Source organism: Pristiophorus japonicus, chromosome 3 (genome assembly GCF_044704955.1).
Source record: "Pristiophorus japonicus isolate sPriJap1 chromosome 3, sPriJap1.hap1, whole genome shotgun sequence".
Taxonomy (NCBI): Eukaryota; Metazoa; Chordata; class Chondrichthyes; family Pristiophoridae; genus Pristiophorus; species Pristiophorus japonicus.
Window position 1 is genome coordinate 57,425,525 of NC_091979.1, and position 18,652 is coordinate 57,444,176.

The following is an 18,652-nucleotide window of genomic DNA, read 5'->3' on the forward strand; positions in this document are numbered from 1 at the left end:
AATGAACTCCGTACTGTGAGCCAGTGACCAGGTGTAACCTGGTCAGTCTTTAATGGCTTCCAGAAGTGAAGTTACAAAGGTGAAATTCAGGTTATATACCAGGCCCAGCATGAATGTGCCTATGACCCTAGGACCTCCGATGGTAGTGGCCCCTGTAGGTGGGCAGACCTTATGTACATACATTACATCATCCCCCTCAATTCTTGGCACAAGTCCATATTACAAGTTCAGACGGTCTGGAGCCCTTCGCTCCCTGGTTGACCATCTCAGTACAATCACAGTGCTTTCTGAGTCTCTCATGACTTGGGGCTGGGCATTGACCACAGCGGGCTATTCTGATGGCTGGACGTGAGTTGATTGGTCGTCTAAGCTCGCGGTGTCTTCTTCCAACTGCTCTGGTTCGTCAGTGTGTCTTAGCTTGATTTGATCAATGTGTTTCATGCACATCTGCCCATTCTTGAGCTTAACCATATACATCCGGTTACCCTCCTTATCCGTAACATTGCCCGGGAGCCACATGGGCCCTTGACCATGTTTAAAGATATGTCGCGTAACACTGCGGCATGGTCATGATACCATTGCTGGCGTTCATGTCGGGTTTCGACATCGTTAAGGTCAGGATAGACTAGAAAGAGCCTGGTTTTGAGGCCTCTCTTCATCAATAGTTCCGCAGGCGGGACCTTGGTGAGCGTGTGAGGCCTTGTCCTGAAACTGAGCAGTATGTGTGACAGGCGTGCCTGCAAGGAACCGTGAGTTACGCATTTCAGGCTCTGCTTGATGGTTTGAACTGCCCACTTCACTTGACCATTGGACACGGGTTTGAATGGGGCTGACCTCACGTGTTTTATGCAATTGCGTTTCATGAACTCTTGAAACTTCAGGCTAGTGAAACACAGTCCATTGTCGCTGACAACGATGTCTGGCAGACCATGTGTGGCAAACATGGCTCTCAGGTTCTCAATGGTGGCAGTGGAAGTGCTGGATGACACGATCACACATTCTATCCATTTGGGGTATGCATCCACCACCACAGAAAACATTTTACCGAGGAAGGGGCCCACAAAGTCGATGTGGATTCTAGACCACGGTTTGGATGGCCATGACCACAGACTGAGCGGAGCTTCCTTTGGGGCATTGCTTAACTGCATGCAAGTGCTGCACTGATGCACTCCCGAGTCAATACCAGGCCATCAAACATGGGACCTGACAATGGCCTTCATCATGACAATACTGGGATGCGTACATTTAGCCCAAATTTCCGCCCCCTGTAAAAACGGCTCACCTCACTTTCTGGAATAAAAAGGGCGCCGAAAAGTTACTTTTCTCCGAGCTCCTCAGGACGTCTTTGGCCTCGGCATAGCGCAGCACAAGGGGTGGGGGGCGGAGCTAGGTCCCGGTGCTGACAACAGTGCCGGGACATCTGCACATGTGCGCTAGGGTGTGCACGCATGTGCAGTAGCTCCTTGCAGCCCGAATCTCTGCGATGCTGCGTGGGAGGGGCCCAAAGCATGCCGCCCCTAGCCCTGGCCAAATGGGCTCCCCGGGCATTGAAGATGTGCTGATTTATTGGGACTTGGACTTCCTAGAAACACCCACACCCAGCATTTTAACACTCTATCTAGAAATAACATCAGCTCAGAATTTTCAATTTATGGAGAGCATTTGAACTTCATGCTAGTGTTTCATTATTGCTGGGATGATCTGATTAACTGGGAGCCCAGAAAGCAACGTCTGCCTGAGATATCTGGGAGGGAAATCGCTGGTTTCATTGACAGACTGTGGAAGAAAGAATCTATGAACACCTGGCTTAATTTAGAGGGAAGGGTTAAATTCTGTTTTTTGCTATGCTTAAAGAAATAATAAGACTAGAAAAATAGCCACGCTTTTTAGCCTTGAAACTTAGAGATGCAATTAGGTGACCATCTGGTATTAAAAGGGAGTCTCCTTTTGCCTTTGCTTATCAGACTGTGAACAGAGAGAAACTATGCAAGGACAGATAGAGTGTGTACCTCCCGAGACGACCTTTGTACTCGCGGGACTAATGAATAAGATTCTTTTTCTATTTCTGTACTCAATTTCTGTATAAAGATAAGTGCAATTTGCTTGTACGACAGAGTTTTGCCTTGGTACGGTCCAAGCAGGCTCTCCGAGATATATCTCGCTTTTTAAAATAAATTCTCTCGAAGTGCACTTCTGAAAGTCTCCGCCTGAGTTAATTTAAGCTAAATATTTCCTCGACAGATTCTGGCGTAGTCGGCAGGATCTCTAAAAAAAAACGAGATGCAAAAGAACTAAATTTAACTTTTAAAGAGAAAAGAGGAATTTCCTCGACACAGACCAACTGACAAATCACCCGATGGGAAGTAAATTGGAGGGAAAGCCCACTCACTTGCTGTGGTCGGAGTCAGTCTGTGCTCCGTTCAGAAGGTGGGCACTCAGGCCACGGATGACTCTGAGCTGGACTCGGGATCCATGTCTTTCAACATTCTCTGACAACCACAGATTTTGGCAAAGTAAGGAGATGACACTTCAAGACCGCATCTGCGGGGAGCGTGCCTAGACAGGGGGAGAAACGCCCTGCTTTTATTCCGGACTGGTTGGAATTCTAAAAGTGGAATCTTGCAATCTGGAAGCACCAAATTAATAAACACCTAAATTAATAAGTGTCTAGGTACAAAATACGCCAAATCCAGTGCGTGCTCCAGTCGGCAAGGTAGTACTTCTAATTTTTATTATTTGATTTAATGTTCATTTATTGTTATTTAAAAATTATGATGGTTTCTATGCATCTTTACGGTTAAAAGTGAAGTGTTTAATGCTTTGTAAAATCTCCTAACTTCCATCTAACTTCCCTTCCCCCCCGATCTCTCGCTGCCTGCACCTAAGTTCCAAAGTGAGGGCAAGATTTTTCTGAGCCTACAAAAATCTACACTTACTCCATTCTAAGTTAGATTGGAGTAAGTTTTCGCTGTCTAAACTTGCAAAACAGGCATAAGTGGCTGGTAAGGCCCTCTTTTGAAAAATAAACTTCTAAAATGAAACGAAGAACATAAGAACATAAGAATTAGGAACAGGAGTAGGCCATCTAGCCCATCGAGTCTGCTCCGCCATTCAACAAGATCATGGCTGATCTGGCCGTGGACTCAGCTCCACTTACCCGCCCGCTCCCCGTAACCCTTAATTCCATTATTGGTTAAAAATCTGTCTATCTGTGACTTGAATACATTCAATGAGCTAGCCTCAACTGCTTCCTTGGGCAGAGAATTCCACAGATTCACAACCCTCTGGGAGAAGAAATTCCTTCTCAACTCGGTTTTAAATTGGCTCCCCCATATTTTGAGGCTGTGCCCCCTGGTTCTAGTTTCCCCGACCAGTGGAAACAACCTCTCTGCCTCTATCTTGTCTATCCCTTTCATTATTTTAAATGTTTCTATAAGATCACCCCTCATCCTTCTGAACTCCAACAAGTAAAGACCCAGTCTACTCAATCTATCATCATAAGGTAACCCCCTCATCTCCGGAATCAGCCTAGTGAATCGTCTCTGTACCCTCTCCAAAGCCAGTATATCCTTCCTTAAGTAAGGTGACCAAAACTGCATGCAGTACTCCAGGTGCGGCCTCACCAATACCCTATACAGTTGCAGTAGGACCTCCCTGCTTTTGTACTCCATCCCTCTCGCAATGAAGGCCAACATTCCATTCGCCTTCCTGATTACCTGCTGCACCTGCAAACGAACTTTTTGGGATTCATGCACAAGGACCCCCAGGTCCCTCTGCACCTCAGCATGTTGTAATTTCTCCCCATTCAAATAATATTCCCTTTTACTGTTTTTTTTCCCAAGGTGGATGACCTCACACTTTCCAACATTGTATTCCATCTGCCAAACCTTAGCCCATTCGCTTAACCTATCCAAATCTCCTTGCAGCCTTTCTGTGTCCTCTACACAACCCGCTTTCCCACTAATCTTAGTGTCATCTGCAAATTTTGTTACACTACACTCTGTCCCCTCTTCCAGGTCATCTATGTATATTGTAAACAGTTGTGGTCCCAGCACCAATCCCTGTGGCACACCACTAACCACCGATTTCCAACCCAAAAAGGACCCATTTATCCCGACTCTCTGCTTTCTGTTCACCAGCCAATTCTCTATCCTTGCTAATACATTTCCTCCGACTCCGCGTACCTCTATCTTCTGCAGTAACCTTTTGTGTGGCACCTTATCGAATGCCTTTTGGAAATCTAAATACACCACATCCATCGGTACACCTCTATCCACCATGCTCGTTATATCCTCAAAGAATTCTAGTAAATTAGTTAAACATGATTTTCCCTTCATGAATCCATGCTGCAGCTGCTTGATTGCACTATTCCTATCTAGATGTCCCGCTATTTCTTCCTTAATGATAGTTTCAAGCATTTTCCCCACTACAGATGTTAAACTAACCGGCCTATAGTTTCCTGCCTTTTGTCTGCCCCCTTTTTTAAACAGAGGCGTTACATTAGCTGCTTTCCAATCCGCTGGTACCTCCCCAGAGTCCAGATAATTTTGGTAGATTATAACGAATGCATCTGCTATAACTTCCGCCATCTCTTTTAATACCCTGGGTTGCATTTCATCAGGACCAGGGGACTTGTCTACCTTGAGTCCCATTAGCCTGTCCAGCACGACCCCCCTAGTGATAATGATTGTCTCAAGGTCCTCCCTTCCCACATTCCCGTGACCAGCAATTTTTGGCATGGTTTTTGTGTCTTCCACTGTGAAGACCAAAGCAAAATAATTGTTTAAGGTCTCAGCCTTCTAACTAACTATTCTAACGAACTAGAATTGGAGCAAACTAAATGCCGAGAATTGCAATTTCTAAGATACTCCATACTAAACTAGTTGCTCCAAAAAGATAGAAGCAACTCGAGCTGAAACTTGATCCCTATGTAACTCTCGTACAAATATCGCACTGCCTTTCTTCGGCATTACAACATGATTACCCCACAGTAAGCAGTCGGACTGGATGGAAGGCTTATCTTTGTGACGGTTGTACGGTTTGGTTTCATCACCTACTTCCTTGGGGATGGTTGACCAGTCCCCGTTAAGAACACAATGTTTTACAACCAAAAGGGTCGGATCCTGGCTGATCCAGGTCTTAACTTGTTGAGCAGTGTCAGGCGACTGGTCACTCTCAAAGATTTCCATGACCATGAGTAGTTCTGCAGGCATTGGCGTTTCCACCTCCGGTGTGGGCAACGGTACCCGGCTCAATGCATCAGCACAGTTGTCAGTGCCTGTCTATGGCGAATGACATAATCATAGGCAGGTAATGTTAGCGCCCACCTCTGGATGCGGGACGACGCGTTGGTATTGATACCTTTGTGTTCCAAGAACAACGATATAAGCGGCTTGTGATCGGTTTCCAGCTCGAAGCGAAGCCCAAACAGGTACTGGTGCATTTTTTGTACCCCATAAACACATACTAAAGCCTCTTTCTCTACCATACCATAGGCTCTATCCACCTTGGACAGGCTTCGAGACATGTATGCAACTGGTTGTAGTTTGCCTGACTCATTGGCTTGCTGGAGTATGCAGCCGATCCCATAGGACGACGCATCACAGGTCAAAACTAGATGCTTGCATGGGTCATACAGTACCAGTAACTTGTGGGAACACAACAGATTTCTAGCCTTCTCAAAGGCTACATCTTGAAGTTCACCCCACACCCAGTCATCTCCTTTGCTAAGCAGCTTGTGCAAAGGCTCGAATACTGTGCTCAATTTGGGTAAGAAGTTACCGAAGTAATTGAGAAGACCCAGGAACGAAAGCAGCTCCGTCACATTCTGGGGCCTGTGTGCCTTTTTGATGGCCTCTGTTTTCGTGTCTGTAAGCCTGATTCTGTCTGCAGCAATCTTTTGTCCAAGGAATTCGACCTCTGATGCCATGAAAACGCATTTCGAACGTTTCAGCCTGAGTCCCACTTTGTCGACGACGCAGAACCTCTTCCAGATTGTGCAGGTGCTTGGTGGTGTCACGACCTGTGACTAGGATGTCATCGTGGAATACCACGGTCCTGGAGACGGATTTCAATAGGCTCTCCATGTTTCTCTCAAATATGGCTGCCGCCGAATGAATGCCAAAAGAGCACCTGTTGTAAATAAATGGTCCTTTGCGTGTGTTGATGCACCTAAGTTTCTTTGATGATTCAACCAGTTCCTGTGTCATGTAGGCCAACGTTAGATTCAATTTGGTGAACGATTTTCCCCCAGCTAGCATTGCAGCTTACTTAAGATTGCCTCGTGGTTGACCCCGACCACGAAAAAGTCACGCAGCATGTCTTCCAACGCAGACCCAAATTTTCAAGGCCCTGCAAGATGTCTCATGTTGGCAACAAATGCCACGACACCCTGGCCTTCTGTGCGTATAGAAGCCATATCTGGATATGAGGATTCCTTCTATGGGTTTAAGGTGTTCCCGAACTAGAGCACACAGTTCTTTGTAATCCATTTCTGTAGGAAGAGTGGGTGAGAGCAGATTCTTGATGAGCGCATAGATCGTGGGGCCACGGACAGTGAGAAGAACTGTCCTGTGCTTCTCTGCATCCTTGTCTTTGTTTAGATCGTTTGCCACGAAATACTGGTCAAAGCGATCCTCAATCCTCTCCCTCATTGAATCTCTCGAGAATTCCAACAGTACTCGATCGTGCTGTGCTCGCCATTCTTTTGCATGGGTTCGTATTTGCCTTGTCGCCAGTTGTGGTGTATGAACTCCATACTGTGAGCCAGTGACCAGGTGTAACCTGGTCAGTCTTTAACGGCTTCCAGAAATGAAGATACAAAGGTGAAGTTCAGGTTATATACCGGGCCCAGCACGAGTGTACCTATGACCTTAGGTCCTCCGATGGTAGTGCCCCCTGTTGGTGGGCAGACCTTATGTACTTATATTACATCGAGGCTCTCGTTGGCGGTGTGGCTCAGCTGGAAAACTGGGCGTGGCTGGGCACCAAACGGTACGAGATATAGCTCTTGATGCCCTTGAACTTGGTCTGCTTGGTGGGTTCGTTGATGGAGCAGGCGAACGGGTAAAGGTTCTCCTGCCACTCGCGGCCGTGCGGACCGACCACCACGCAGATCTGGTCGGCGTCCTTGAGGAATCCAGCCGCCTCGCCCAGGATGAACGCCTCACTGCCCGACTTGATGAAGGTGGAGAAGCGGTTGAGGTTCCTGCTGACTGTGGCCGTGCTCTTGGAGGAGGAAGCGGCAGCCGAGAAGGAGGAGGACACCGACCCCCGACATTCTGCTCCGCTCCCGGACCCCGCGGTAACCCCCCCCCCACCCGGTAAACCCTCCCTCACACCTGTGCTCCCTCGATAACGGCCCGTCCCGTTGAAATCCGAGAATCCGCCGCCACCTCCTCTCCCCTGCTCCCGCCACCCCGGACAGCGGCTCGTCCGCCACCGTCGAGTTATCGTCCCCGTCGTCGTCGTCGCCACTGCCCAACGCCTGGTGCTGCAGTCCTGCCAGGACTAGCCCCTCCGAGGCCGCTGCCACCCGTTTCGGCGAGAGGCAGGGGGGCAGGAGGTGCTTGCGGCAGGGCGGGCCGGCAGGGGGAAGCTGCTAGGGGGCTGAGGCTGAGGTGGCGCCGGAATGTCGTAGCTGCCGGTCGGCACATTGGCATAGCGGGGGGCTCGGTGGCACTGGCACCAACACCGGGCGCAGCGTCGCCCCCTGCTCCCAGCCCGCAGGATCTGCACGTACGAAGCTGGGAAGAGGCCCCTCTGGCCGTGGCTGTTGGCCCTCTCCAACCAGCCCTCAATGTCATGCATGTTGTACACGGTCAGCAGCTCATGCTCCCGTACCCAGATCTCGCCCACATTCTCGCTCTGGAAATCGTACAGAGCCCAAGCCTGGAGCGCCATCGTCCCGCCGTCCACACCCGGCTCAGCTCCGCTCCTGGACCCCGAGGTAACCCACCCCACCCCGTAAACCCTCCCTCACACTGGCCCCGACTCTCCCTCACACTGGCTCCCCCAGACCCCAAACTCCATCTTCGGCCCCCTGGACCCCCTCACTCGAGGGATGGCTGCGCGGTGTCTTCCCTGTCCGGCTGCACTTTCCCCTGTCATTCTGTGATTTAAAAAAATCGATGTTTGCATTGGGGCCCACATCCTCTAGTTACGCCACTGGCTTTGTCTGCATTCCTAACAGTAAAACTAATTAAAGGACAGGGTGGCAACGACCAGACAAGGAGAAAACAGGAAAATTAAATCATGAAATAGCTGTTGATCACATTACATCTATTGATCTCTGATCAACCAAGGACATGTAGTACATTTAGTCCTCATTACATGATCAAGGTGTACTCAAGCAGGACTTGGAACATTAAAACAAGGGAAGGATATGCATATGTGCAGCAATGAGGACAAAAAGAATGATTTGAGAGAGAGATTTTGAAACATGAATGAGGCAGGAACATCATAGAATCATAGATCAGAAGAAGAGGAAGATCAGAAGAAGACTTCACTTCAGAATGCAACCCCTTCCCAAGCATGGGAAATATTAATCTGTTACATGTTAGTATTAAATCAAGGTTCAAAGCATTAATGTGTACTCAGTCTTGTTAGCTTTTTTGCCATAAAGCTATTGTTAAAAATGATTACATGTGTGTCGACCCCTTTTAAGTCTTGCATCATACATGAGATCTGGCCCTTTATCAGGACAGAAATAAATTTTTTAAACAAATTTTAAGGGCCCAAGTTTCGGACGCCCGTTTTTCGCGCCACAAAGTGCGCCTAAAAAAAACTTCCATATTCTCCGGCTCCCTGCTGGTCCTCTTGAGTCGGGCGCGGCGCAGCACGAGCTGTAGGGGGTGGAGCTAGGTCCCTGCGCTGAAAACAGTGCTGGGACCTCTGCACATGCGCACTACAGTGGACGCGCATGTGCAGTAGCTCCAGGCGCCTAAAACTGTGTGGGAGGGGCCCGAAGCACGCAGCCCCTAGCCCTGGCCGAATGGCCTCACTAGGGCTGCATGCATAAGGCTGCCTCCAACGCCCCCAGCTCCTGCTTCCTCCCGACCCGACTCGACTCCCGCTCCCCCGCGCTCCCCCCCCCACCCCCCCACCAGACCTGACCTCCCTCTCCATCCCTCTCCCCCCACCGACCCGACCCGCGCTCCCGACACCCCCCCCCACCACGCGGACCGGACCCGACCCAATCTGACCTCCCTCCTCCCGCCCCCGACACGAACCAATCCGACCTCCCTCTGTCACCCACCCCCCGACCCGACCCCTGCTCCTGACCGCCCCACCCACCAGACCGGACCTGACCCGAGCTCCCCCCGACCCGACCCGCGCTCCCGACCTCAGAACCGACCTGACCCAACGCCACCTACCTGAAAATCTGGTGCTGGGGACGGGCCCTACCCGAAGTCTTGGGCCCGGCCGGGCCCGGCCCGTTCAGCCTCCCTCCCCCTTCTCCTCCACCCCACTCCCTTCTCCCCTCCCCTTCTTCGCCCCCCTTCTCTTCCCCCCTTCTCTTCCCCCCCTTCTCTTTCCCCTTCTCCTCTCCCCCCCTTTCCCCTTCTCCTCCTCCCCCCTTCCCCTTCTCCTCCTCCCCCCTTCTCCTCCTCCCCCACTTCCCCTTCTCCTCCTCCCCCCCTTCCCTCCTTCTCCTCCTCCCCCCTTCCCCCTCACCCCCTTTCCCTTCTCCTCCCCCCCTTCTCTCCCATCCCTCCCCCTCTGCCTCCCTCCCTCCCCTCCCCCTGCCCTCCTCCCCCTGCCCCCCCTCCTCCCCCTCCCCTCGCTGTCAGAAACACAGACACTGATAGACAGAGAGTGAGAGACACACACAGATAGACAGACAGAGAGATAGAGACACTGACAGAGACACACTGCGGGGGGGGGATCCCAGCACGCTGTTGGAGGGCTCCCGGTGCTGCAGTCGGTAAGTAGAAAATGTTTTATTTATTGATTTAAAAAAAAAATTATTTCTTATTAATTATTTTTGATTGATTTATTGGTTGATTTATTGATGTTTTTATCATTTATTATTGATGATGGCTCTTTATTTGTAAAACTGAAGCGTTTAATGTTTGTAAACTTCCCTTTAAACCACCCCCCCATTTCCTACGCTTGATTTGTAACCTGCGTCTGATTTTCTAAAGTGTCGACAAGGTTTTTTCGAGCGTACAAAAATCTTTACTTACTCCATTCTAAGTTAGTTTGGAGTAAGTTTTCACTACCGAAACTTTGAAAACAGGCGTAAGTGGATGGACACGCCCCATTTTGAAAAAAAATTCTGTTTCAAAGTGAAACTGTTCTAACTGACTAGAACTGGAGCAAACTAAATGCCGAGTATTTGAATTTCTAAGATATTCCGTTCTACACCAGTTGCTCCAAAAAATCAGGAGCAACTGAGGCCGAAACTTGGGCCTTAAGAACCTGTCTGTGTCCATTCTCATTCTTTCTCATTCTTGAAGATGCTGGATCTTCTCTCCAACTTGGACCTTCAGTCATCGTAGTTTCAGGCATTCCCAGATTCCAATGCACTTTATCTCCAGTTGACAATCTTTGGGTAGTACTGTGACAGTTCCCTAATGAAGTATAAACAATAAAAATGACATTTTTAACACACACAATGTATACTCCATTATCAATATGAAGCAGGAAATGCTTTGTGCCTTGAGAAACTAATGGGACTAAAAGCCGACAAAACCCCTGAACCTGACGGCTTTCATCCTCAGGTTCTAAAAGAGTGGCTGCAGAGATAGAGGATGCATTGATTTTGATCTTTCAAAATTCCCTAGATTCTAGAATGCTCCCAGTGAATTGGAAGGTAGCAAATGTAACACTGCTATTCGAGAAGGGAGGGGAGAGAAAACAGGGAACTACAGGCCAGTAGGCCTGACATCAGTCGTCGGGAAAATGCTGGAATCCATTATTAAGGAAGTGGTATTAGGTCACTTAGAAAATCATGGAAGGTTGTAACTAGTGGGGTGCCACAAGGATCAGTGCTGGGGCCTCAGCTATTTACAATCTATATTCATGACCAATATGAAGGGACCCAGTGTAATGTATCTAACAGAAAATGCTGGAAATCTTAGCGGGTCAGGTAGTGTCTGGGGAGAGAAAAGCAAAGTTAACGTTTTAGGTCAATGACCCTTCGTCAGAACTGCCAAATGTTCAAAAAGAATAGATTCTTAAGGAGCACTGAAAGGGGGAGGGGAAGAAAGAACAAAATGGAAGGTCTGTGATAGGGTGGAAGGCAGGAGAGATTAGAGAGACAAAAGGGATGAAGGGCCGAATTGAAATGGTAATGGCAGAAGTTAGAAAAAGGTTAGTCAAATAGGGTGTGAATGGCAGAATAATGACCAACTGCCATTGGAGAAAATGAGAAAAAAAAACATAAGATGGGGGCGGGGGGGAGGGGTGGGGTGTGGGTGGGGTGGGAGGAAGGAGCCAAAAATGGGCAGAGATTATCTGAAATTGTTGAAAGTGATGTTCAGTTCAGAAGGCTGTAAAGTGTCCAAATGTTCCTCGAGCTTGCGTTGAGCTTCATTGGAACGGAGTAGGAGACGCAGGATGGAGATTGCGGAGTGGGAGTGGAGCAGAGAATTAAAGTGACAGGCACTTGCGGACTGAACAGAGGTGCTCCGCAAAGCAGTTACCCAATCTACCCTTGGTCTCCCCAATGTAGAGGAGACCACATCGTGAGCAGCGAATACGGTATACTAAATTGAAAGAAGTGCAAGTGAGTCACTGTTTCACCTGGAAGGAGTATTTGGAGCCCTGGATAATGGGAAGTGAGGAGGTAAAAGGGCAGATGTTGCATCTCCTGCACTTCCACGAGAAGGTGCCGTGGGAAGGGGAGCAGATGCTTGGGGTGACTGCGGAATGGACCAGGGTGTCACAGAGGGAGCAGTCCTTTCGGAATGCTGAGAGTGATGGGAGGGGAAGAAGCGATTGGTGATGGGATCACGCTGGAGGTGGTGGAAATGGTGGAGGATTGTCCGTTGAACGTGGAGGCTGGTGGGGTGAAAGGTGAGGACAAGGGGAACCCTGTCGCGGTTCCCAGAGGGAGGTTAATGTTGAGAGGAGAGGTGTGGGAAATAGTACGGACACAGTCGAGGGCCATGTTAACCACGGCGGAGGGGAATCCTCTGTTGAGGAAAAAGGAAGACATGTCAGAGGCACTAGTGTGAAAGGTGGCATCATCAGAGCAGATGCGACGGAGACGGAGAAACTGGGAACATGGAATGGAGTCCTTACAGGATGCGGGGTGGGAGGAAGTGTCGTCCAGGTAGTTGTGGGAGTCAGTGGGTTTATAGTGAATCTTTGTCAATAGGCATTCCCCAGAAATGGAGACAGAGAAGTTAAGGAAGGGAAGGGAAGAGTAAGAGATGGACCATGTGAAGGTGAGGGAAGGGTGGAAATTGGATACAAAGTGAATGAAATTTTCTAGATCAGGGCGAGAGCAGGAAATGGCACTGATACAGTCATCAATGTACCGGAAAAAAAGGTGAGGAAGGGGACCCGAGTAGGACTGAAACAAAGAATGTTCCACATACCCCATGAAAGGGCAGGCATAGCTAGGACCCATGTGGGTTCCCATAGCAACACCCTTAATTTGGAGAAAGTAAGTGGAGTTAAAGGAGAAGTTGTTCAATGTGAGAACAAATTCAGCCAGGCAGAGAAGGGTGGTGGTGGATGGGGACTGGTTAGGCCTCTGCTCTAGGAAGAAGTGAAGCGCTCTCAGGCCATCCTGGTGGGGGATGGAAGTGTAGGGGAATTGAACGTCCATGGTGAAAAGGAGATGGTTGGGGCCAGGAAACTGGAAACTGTTAACCGGAGGGCGTTGGAGGACTCACGGATGTAGGTGAGAAGAGAGTAGACAATGGGAGAAAAAATAGAGTCGGGATAGGAAGAAATAAGTTCTGTGGGGCAAGAATAGGCTGAAATGATAGGTCTACCGGGCAGTCCTGGTTGTGGATCTTGGGAAGGAGGTAGAAGCGAGCTGTGCCATTACCATTTCTATTTCAATTCGGCCCATCATCCCTTTTGTCTCTCTAATCTCTCCTGCCTTCTACCCTATCACAGACCTTCTCTTTTGCTCTTTCTTTCCTTCCCTCTTTCAGTGCTCCTTAAAATGTTCTTTTCCAAAATTCTACAGTTCTGATGAAGGGTCATCAACCTGAAACATTAACTCTATTTTTCTCTCCACAGATGCTGCCTGACCCGCTGAAATTTCCAGCATTTTCTGTTTTTATTTCAGATTCCAGCATCCGCAGTATTTTGCTTTTGCATTGGTGTAGTGTATCTAAATTTGCTGATGATACAAAGCTAGGTTCAACAGTCAGCTATGAGGAGAACACAAAGTGTCTGCAAAGGGATATAGGAAGACTAAGTGAGTGGGCAGTGAGGTGGCAGCTGGAGTATAATGTAGGGAAATGTGAGGTTATTCACTTTGGTAGGAAGAATAAAAAGACAGAATATTTGTTAAAGTTGAGAAATTTTAAATGTTGGTGTTCAGAGATTTGGGTGTCTTTGTGCAAGAAACACAGAACGCTAACATTCAGGTATAGCAAGCAATAAGGAAGGCAAATGACATGTCATCCTTTATTGCATGGGGGTTAGAGTATAAGAGTAAGGAAGTCCTGCTACTATTGTACAGGGTTTTGATAAGACCACACCTGGAGTACTGTGCATAGTTTTGGTATCCTTATCGAAGGAAGGATATACTTGCCTTGGAGGCGGTACAACAGAGGTTCACCAGATTGATTCCTGAGATGAGTGGGCTGTCTTACAGTGAGAGATTGTGTAGACTGGGTCTATGCTCTCTGGAGTTTAGAAGAATGCGAGGTGATCTCATTGAGGCAAGCAAGATTCTGAAGGGGATTGACAGGGTAGATGTTGAGAGGTTGTATCCCCTTGCTGGAGTGTCTAGAACTAGGGGGTACAGACTCAGGATAAGGGCGAGTCCATTTAAAATAAAGATGAGGAGGAATTTCTTCACTCAGAGGGTTGTGAATCTTTGGAATTCTCTGCCCCAGATGGCTGTAGATGCTGAGTCTCGGAATATATTCAAGGATGAGTTAGATACATTTTTGGAGTCTCGAGGAATCAAGGGATATGGAGATCAGGAGGGAAAGCAGGCTTGAAGAGCCGTATGGCCTGCTCCTCTGCTCTTATTTCTGAAGTTCTTATGTGACACCACTGCTGATTTCACTTCTGCGATTGTGGAACTGACAATATAAGCCAGGGTTTTAACTGAAGCTAAACAAATCATCAATAGGCACAAATGGCACAATGAAGACTTTTAGCAGGAGATATCAGATAGAACATGGTTCTAAAAATTCCTGCATATGCCCAAGTATGAAAAGATGAAGGAATTATGTTGAAGCCAGGAGAGTTCCTGCCTTGATCCAGCCAGATATTACAAGTATCCGATATCTTCTGCATGGTCACTATGTCTAAAAATATGATTGTTAGGATGGGCATGAGTATGTGGTCAGTGGCACCAAAGAATACCCAGCCTCTGACCGGCTCTTGTTGCCACAGTGCTTATGGTGACCCCGAGGATATTGATGGTGTAGAATTCGGTGATGAAAAAGCTGTTGAATGTCAAAGGGAGGTGGTTTGGCTCTCGTTTGTTGGATTGAAATATATGTGGATAGAAGAAATGAAGGATAGGGACAGGATGAGTTGCTAATCCATGTGCTTGCTTTACTAGGCCAGAGCGAACTGAACATGTTCATATAAAACCATGTAATAATACTTTACACTGCTTTGTCCTTAAAAAAAATGTGTGTATTCCTCTCTCATATACAACAAAACTGTGGTCCCACCTTTCCCAACATTACATGTATCAGATAACAAATATTCTGACTTTTTTTCTTTTAAATGCATTATAAATCCTACAAATGAACATCAAATCCTACGAATGAACTACAAATCCAGTTTAATGACAGGTTTGCGGAACTTTCCTGATCTCCTTTCAGAAGGTTTTGATGGTGAACCAATTTTGTTTCGGTTCTGAAGCCAAAGATTCTATCTCAGATACGTTTGTATCTGTTTCGATTTCAGATACGTTTGAACCTATATGTTTACTTCAATCTACTTTGCTGACAAGTGATTCAAGATCACTGCCCAATCCAATCAGGATGTTTTCATACACTCTTTTCAGTACTGAGTTCCCTTGAGTTTCTTCTGCAATTTCAGTTGCATTCACAGGAACTGAACTACACCGAGCATGAAAATATCACCTTCATTCCCAACACATGGGTCATCATGCAGCAAACTGGACAAGGCATTTGCGATTGCGTTCTGCTTTGAAGTGTGATATTCAATCATGTAGTCATATTGTGCCCAACGTTGCAGGGATGGCAGATTTGCACCCCAATATTGCTAGTAGCGGTTCGTGATCGGTTATCAGGGTAAATATTCTGCCGATCAGGAACTGTTGGAATTTCTTGATTTCAAACACTATGGCAAGTGCTTCTTTTTCAATCTACGTGTAGTTTCTTTCGCTCTTTGTGAGAGTTTGCGATGTGAATGCGACAAGTTCCTCTTGGCCATCATCCATTACTGGAAACATCACAAGCTAACTTAAGCTCACATTCTGTGGCATAGTGCACAAGTAGAGCATCGCTAGAGAGACTTCTCTTACAAGCATCATAAGCTTCTTTTTGCACTTTTTTCTACCTCAATAACCTTCTCGAGGAGCTAACTCAGGCAAGAAACGTGCGTAGTGCTGGACAATTCCAAGGAAAGATCTTAACTCAGACATGTTCTGACAGCATCATCCTTTTCCTTCACTGGTTGCAAGCCATTTGCATCACCTTTCAGAGCAAGGTACACAACCTTGGGCTGCACAAAAGCATGTTTGCTTCTTTTCAATTTCACTTTGTAGGAATTCAACCTTTGAAGCACTATATCTAACACTTCTAGATTTTCTTCCTCGCTGCTAATTGCGATCAGCACATCGTCTTGATTGCATAAGAAATTTGGAACTCCTTGCAAAATCGTATCCATCATAGTCTGGAAGATTTTGGGGGAGGACTTTACACCATACGGCAGCTTGGTGTATGAGTACAGTGTGTTACATAGAAACATAGAAAATAGGTGCAGGAGCAGGCCATTCGGCCCTGCGAGCCTGCAACAGTGAGATACTGTTGGCTCTCTTTGTCAGCATTCAGCTGAGCGTAAGCGTGCAACAGGTCAAGCTTGGAGAAAACCTTTGACCCCCCCAGAGTGCTGCATACAAATCTTGTGATATAGGTAACGGGTATTGCTCATTGTGAACCGCTTGGTTGGTAGTAACTTTGTAGTCACTGAAGAAGCATACAGTTTTGTCTGCTTTGGGCACTACCACAATCAGGGTAGCCTATTCACTTTTGTCAGTTTTTACTAGCGCTCTGTTCCCTCTGAGCTTTGCTAGCTCTTCCTCCACCTGACTTTTCAATGCATAGACAATAGTAATGTAACTGCCTTACAATAGACAGGCTTCACATTGGACTTCATGCAAACATGCCCTCATAACTGTCTATGAACATGCTTTCGTACTTGTTTAGCATTGTGTCAAGTTGCTTCTCGACACTGAAGATGTTTTTCCAGTCTAGTTTTAACTTTCTCAACCAGCCTTTGCCCATGAGGGTTGGCCTGTTGTTGTAGCTTGCTGCAATACTAGACAGCTTTTCTGACTGGCCATTGTGTTGAACTATACAATCCATTTGTTCACACGTCTCTAGGTTTTCTCCGGAGTAGGTTTTTAACTCTACGATACTCTTTGTAAGTGGTACTTGATTAAACTTACTCTCATATGTGTCCTTGCTCATGATAGAGCAGTCTGCCTATGTGTTGATATACATATCAATATATTGCATTGCTGTTAATGGAATAGATACTGTAGATGCCTAGTTCTTCAACATCAGGGGTGTTCACTTCATGATTGTGAACTCTTCCCTTTTGTTATCACTGCTTTGCATTGCCACTAGAATGGTTCTTACTTCCTGCTTTAGATCGAGCTCGGCAAGCTGTTGAAATATGGGCTTGCTCTGGCAGTGAACACATTTTGGGGCTGAATTTATGGCCCTTACAGGTAAGTACGAGGTGACGACGTGCCCGACACTGCAAATTCCAGTTTTAGGCATGCACTGCGCATGCCAACTTCTGCTCAGCAAATGCCCTTGAAATTCTTACACCTGGTAAACGCAGGCATAAGCCCTGCTTTTACCAGCATAACAGTTTTAAAAGATAGAAAAATAAAACGTTATCATTCATTTATGTATTAAAAACCCTATCCAATAAGGTAAGTTTATTTTTGCCCCTTTAAAACGTAATTTTTTTCATAAAATACCATTTTTGTTTAAAATATTTAATTAATGGCATTTTAATGAATTTTAAATATGTAATTTAAAAAATATATATTTTATGTGTTCGTACATTTTTTAAGTGATCCCCATTCATACTTATGGGAGTTCTGTACAAACGGACACTACATAAGTATGGATGGAGATTCCCTTCTTTCATTGGTTGGGCAAGCCCATGTGGTCCCAAGGGCACTTGTGAATCACATGCGCCCCTGGGATATATGGGCCTCTACCTGGTACCTGGAGAGGCTCAGGAGCGTGAATCTACAAACCTCCTGGACCACCAGATAAATTCATAGATTTTACCGCCTGCGGGAGGCCTCCCGCTGCAATTTCTACCCCATGGCATTGGCAGGACTGTGGTGAGTAATTTTGCAGTAATAACAATTCACTGAACTGCTCTCGCTGACGTGCTTTTGATCCAGTCTCACAGCTTTAGGTTCAGCAGTGGCTTTGTGACTGTAGTCCTCAACTGCACTAGTCACTTGAGTTGGACAGGTCGCCCTAGCATTCTTAGATGCCATCTCCATCGATAGAGCAATTTTGCATGCTATGTCAAACGCTAGGTTTGGAGAGTGCAGTAACTTGGACTGTGTGTGCTCACTTTTCTCGCAACGCACAATCCAAAAATGTGCCGAAGTTACAATCCTAAGATAGGTTCTTAAGAGCTACAATGTACTCACTGATGGTTTAACTTTGCTTTTGGTTTCTGGTACCAAACTCTGCTATTTCTAACGGCTTTGGGTCAAAATGGGCTTTGAGTATCTCAACGATGTCTTCAAACGATGCATCCTTCGCTTTCCCTGGCTCAAGTAGGTTTGTCAGTGTTCTGTAGATATCTGGCCCGATCTCTGTCAGAAAAATTCCTTTTGTTTCGTTCATGAATAATCTTATTTTGAGCATGAACATTCTCATCTGTCTCAATAATTTTATCGGCCCTAAAAAAGATCTCCATCCACTCAATGTAAGAACTGAATGGTTACCTGCTGAGGCTTCTGATCAATCCCGTAGCCGTGGCCATGAGTGTCCCCATCCCATCGAACCGTGACTCAGCACCCTACCTTTGTGAATCAATGCCGCTGTTGCTGCGTGTACATACACACGAAGGATGATTCTGCACCAGCATTAACATTAAAACATCGTATAAATTTCAGTTTGATTGTCACAAATTCATCTTAAACTTGTCCATTCGAAGGTCGAAGACTTTGTCCTTCCATGATCCCTAAAAATGGCTTTGGAATCCCATTCTTGTTGCCAAAATGTAGGATATCTGGGTAGAATAAATGAAGGACAAAGACAGAATG